This window comes from Mesocricetus auratus, unplaced genomic scaffold, assembly GCF_017639785.1.
Source record: "Mesocricetus auratus isolate SY011 unplaced genomic scaffold, BCM_Maur_2.0 Super-Scaffold_100007, whole genome shotgun sequence".
Lineage (NCBI taxonomy): Eukaryota > Metazoa > Chordata > Mammalia > Rodentia > Cricetidae > Mesocricetus > Mesocricetus auratus.
Genome location: NW_024429191.1, coordinates 58,727,316 through 58,732,620, shown reverse-complemented (window position 1 = coordinate 58,732,620; position 5,305 = coordinate 58,727,316).

The following is a 5,305-nucleotide window of genomic DNA, read 5'->3' as shown; positions in this document are numbered from 1 at the left end:
CTGGTCAACTGGTTGTTATGGCCCACAGGCCCTCCCAGGGCGGTTGCTATGCTCTGCACATCACTGTTGTGCACTATCCGTAAAGCACACCCAGAGCCATAAGGCACAGCCCTGCCAGCTAACTTCTGATTGGCTCCTTGCTACGAGGGCATCTGACCTTAATGACCAGGACAGGAGCGGCAAGGTCATGCAAGCACATGCTAGCCTGTCATAGCTGCTAAAATGGGGGACTGGTCACCACACTTTAATCTCAGCCCTTGGGAAGCAGAGACAGGTGAATCTCTGTAAGTTCCAGGCCAGCCTGCTCTACAGAGCCAGTTCTAGGACAGCCTGGGTTACACAGATAAACCCTATCTCAAGAAAAAAAAAAACTTAAAAAAAAAAAGAGTATAGGGCTGGAGAGATGGCTCAGAGGTTAAGAGCACTGACTGCTCTTCCAGGGGTCCTGAGTTCAATTCCCAGCAACCACATGGTGGCTCACAACCATCTACAATTCAATCTGGTGTCCTCTTCTGGCATGTAGGCAGAACACTGTATATGTAATAAATAAATAAATCTTAAAAAAAAAGAGTATAATATAGCATATAGCATTGGGTGTGGTTGGGCATGTGATCCTAGTACCCGAGGCTGAGACAGGAAGACTGATTTTGCTGAGGCTACAAAATAAGACTGTATAAAAAAGAGTGGGGAGACAGCATGGGGGTGAGGAGATGACTTATCCATTAAGATCATTTTTTGCTGCTCTTGTAGAAGACCTGAACTCAATTCTCAGTGTCAGGCAGCTCACAGCTGCCTGTGACTCCATCTGGCTCCAGGGGATTCAATGCCTCTGGCATTGGCAGGCCATAAATCTTTTTAAAAGACTATAGTGTTTAAGACAAGCACTATGCAGTGCAGGTGTTGGTGGCACATGCCTTTAATGCCAGCACTCCACTCTGGAGGCAGAGGCAGAGGCAGGCGGATCTCTGAGTTCAAGGCCAGAGTGGTCTACAGAGGAAGTTCCAGGACAGCCTCCAAAACAATACAGAGAAACGCTGTCTAGAAAAACCAAAACCAAAAAAAAAAAAAAAAAAGACAAGCACTATGCATAAAAATGTATTCCAGATAGGAAGTGCCTATATGATGGAGGAGTGAACTTCTAAGCAGGCAAACTGAAAAGAACTTGTTTAAGACAACATCAGACATGCTGTGTGGATATATGGGAGATGAGCACGTCGATCAGAGTGGCAACCAAGAGTAGAGGCCCTGGAGTAGATGCTTATATTGTACAGTTTATGGATAAAAGGTAGCAGAGTAGCTGGAGGAGTGAAAGTATGAGATGGAGTCAGGTGACATTATATAGAGAGGCCTTATTGGCCATTTAAAAAATGTCTAAAAACATGTCTTTATATCTAAGGTGAGCAGCCACTGGAAAGATCAGTGCCTGTGCAATATTCTGTTGTTGCATGTTTGAGACAGAGTATCATTATGTAGCCCAGGTTGGCCTCAAACTCATGAACCTCTTGCTTGGATCACCTTTGTGCTGGCACTGCAGGTGAGTGATACCAACTCCAGCGCTCTCATGTTATACCATATAAGGAACACTCCAGCTGTTTGAAGGTGGGCAAAAATGGAAATCAGGAGGTTTAGAGATATTAAACAACAAACCAAACCCAAACTGGATTTTTAGAGATATAAAATACAAAGTCTAAAAGAGACAGACATTGGAAAGTATATGAGGAAAAAGGTCAACTTGCAGACACAGTATTATATAAAATAGGAACTATGTAAGCTAAAACTAAATTCAACCGAATATCCCTGAGCAGTGGAACATCAAGCAGCTGTGTCCATCAAGTCTAGAGGAAGGGGCAGCTGGAGAGATGGCTAGGCGGTTAACAGCACCTACTGCACCAACAGAGGACCTGACTTTGGTTCCTAAAACACCCACACAGGTAACTTTAGCTACAGGAGAACCAGTGCCCTCTTCTGGACTCTGAACAGACATATACATAATTTAAAAAGACAAAGGGGCTGAAGAGATGGCTCAGCAGTTAAAAAACTAAGCTCCTCTGTTCTTCTAGAGGATCCTGGTTCAATTCCCAGCACCCACATGGTGACTCACGATTATCTGTAACTATAGTTCTAGGGGATCTGATGCCCTTTTCTGACCTCCTTGGTCACTGAATACAAATGGCACATAGACATGTATTCAGGCAAAACACTTAACACACATAAAAGTAAATTAAAAAAAAACTATAAATCCAAGGCCAATGAGCTATCTCAGTTCATAATGGCACCACTAAGTCTGATGACCTAGTTCAACACCCAGAAGCCACATGGTGGAAGGAGAGAACTGATTCCTATAAATTAACCTCAGACCTCCACATGCATGCTATGGCATGTACATATTCCCTGCCTCACGAATAAATGAATGTGCAAAACAATTATAAATCAGACACAAGGAATTCAATGAAATCTAAGGTGATTGCAGATTTATTGTAATAACAATGAAGGTGGCTGGGAGTAGTGGAACATACCTTTAGTCCCAGAGGGAGAGGCAGGTAGATCTTTGTGAATTTGAAGCCATCCAAAGCAAAACTGCTGGATGGTGGTGATGCATGCCTTTTGTCCCAGCACTAGGGAGGCAGAAGCAAGCAGATGTCTGAGTTCAAGGCCAGCCTGGTCTACAGAGCAAGCTCTAGGATAGTCAGGGCTATATAGAGAAACTCTGAGTGCTGAGATTAAAGGGCCACTAGGCCTGGACAGAACCTCTACTCTTGTGTTTTTGTTTTTCCAAGACAGGGTTTCTCTGTGTAGCTTTGGCTGTCCAAGAACTCACTGGTTAGTCTAGCTCTTCTGGTTTGAGCAGGCTTCACTGCAGCATGAGATGTACTCTGAGAAGATTGGCAGGGAGGAGGAGAGGCTGGGAGAAGTTCATCTTTTCCCTGGAGTAGGAGGGCAACTGAGAGCATTCAGATATTTTGAGATGAAGCTGTTACCATGGGAATGTTTCCCTATCTTTTCCCTTAATGATGGGTAGAAACAATGAACAGTACAGCTCTCGGAATTCTAGAAATAGGGAGAATAAGAAAAGGAAAATGAAAGCTAGATGAATAAATCCTAAAAAATGATTGCTTAGTTCAATAAACATTTTGCACTGGCTGCATTCTAGGAGAATGTGAGGCACTCACAGGCCAGCAATTTCTCCTAAGGTCAAGTTTTCCATGAGGCTATAGTTGTCTTGAAAGAGTGAGTAGACTCTGAGGTACTTTTAGTAAGAGCAGAGTTGGTCTTTCCTTTCTCGCTTTACAGAGGGTTGAGGTGAGGACTGTGGACAGAAAATGGGAAACCTAATAAATTCAGATGTTTCTAAATCCTCTCCATCTTGTTCTGTACAGGAGCCAACTTTATGGTCTCTCCATGCCCAGGACCTCAGACTGCCCTAGACCAGAATGGTGCACATTTTTGTCTTGCAAACTCAAAGCATACTAAATTGTATCTTCCAACAAAGGCTGTCAACTAAGAGCCTGTCCCCTCCAACCACTGCTTGATGTACTGCAGAGGTCTACCCTGGAAACTGTCAGGGGAACTCCTATTTCCCTAGGACACATGACTTCAAATAATCTACCTACAAAACTAACGATCTTCTTTAGGTGATATTTTACCTGTAGGCTATAATTCCACACCCTCTTTCAAAGGACTTGTTGCCTTTGTTAATTTTCAGTCTTTTTTTTTTTTTTTTTGAGACAGGGTCTCATTATGTATTCCTGGATGGTCTGGAAATGTAGACCAAACTGGCTTTGAATCCATAGAGATCCACCTGCCTCTGGCAGGGTCTCTTTGTATTTACATATATTACATAATATTATATGTAAATACAAAGGCAGGGTCTTATCATGTAGTCTGGCTGGCAAGTCTAGAACTTGTATGAACCAGCCATCTCTTCTTTTTATCTCATTGCTAGCCAAGCAGAGCTTTTCATAGGGCCTAGACATGGCTACTCCCCCATTCCAAATGTGAATCCTACATGGTGATATTCTGTCTACACCTGGTTGGCAACAGTGTTGCACTCTGGTGTATTTCAGCTGCCACTCACAGCTAACAGTCAAGCACTGTTCCTATGCTGTTTGAGATGAATACCTATCCTGTTCCAAGCACATTATTACAGTGTATTTTCAAATTCAGTTGCTGTTTTGACAGATTTTACAGAAGTATGAATTTCAATTCTTTTTTTTGCTAGTTTTTAAGATTTATTTATTTATCACATATACAATATTCTGCCTACACGCCAGAAGAGAGCACTAAGATCGAATTATAGATAGTTGTGAGCCACCATGTGGTTGCTGGGAATTGAACTCAGAAACCCTGGAAGAGCAGTCAGTGCTCTTAACCTCTGACCCATCTCTTCGGCCCCAAATTTCAATTTTTTTTTTTTTTTTTGGTTTTTACGAGACAGGGTTTCTCTGTATTGTTTTAGAGGCTGTCGGTCCAGCCTGGCCTCAAACTCACAGAGATTTGCCTGCCTCTGCCTCCCAAGTGCTGGAAAAATGTGTAGCCCAGGCTGGCTTCGAACTCGTGATCCTCCTGCCTCTGCCTCCTTCAGCAAATCCTACCGGAGTGCACCACCACAACCGGTGAATTTCAATTCTTATACAAGCCAAGCTGGGGGCAGTTTTCAGTGAGACTGGGACTGACCTCCAACCCAGCAAGAGACAGGCAGGCACTTGAACTTTCCAACTCAGTAAGACAGACTTTTTTTTGAGACAGGGTTTCTCTGTGTAACAGCCCTAGCTGTCCTGCACTCTCTTTGTAGACCAGGCTGGCCTCTGCCTCCCAAGTGATGGGATTAAAGGTGTGTGCCACTCACTACCTCATAGCTGACAGACAACTCTTTTTTTTTTTTTTTGGTTTTACAAGACAGGGTTTCTCTGTATTGTTTTGGAGGTGTCGAACTCACAGAGATCCGCCTGCCTCTGCCTCCCGAGTGCTGGGATTAAAGGCGTGCGCCACCACCGCCGGCCAGACAACTCTTTTTAAGTGCGAATTATTTCAGGTCTAAATCGAACATCACCTTCTGCAGAACTTTCTAGGAACTCAACTGGAGAAAAACCTCTGGTGACTGAGCTTAGTTACCACTGCACTTACAACTACTTTACTTGTGGTACTTACTATGACCTTTCCCCATGGGAGTGGAAGACCAGACACCACCATTCCAAATTATTTCACACATGCCCCAACACCCAGGTCAGAACCAATATAAAGGAGGCTCCAAATACATAGACACCTCCTCCACCTCCAATCTTTGGTTCCATACAAACATGATGAC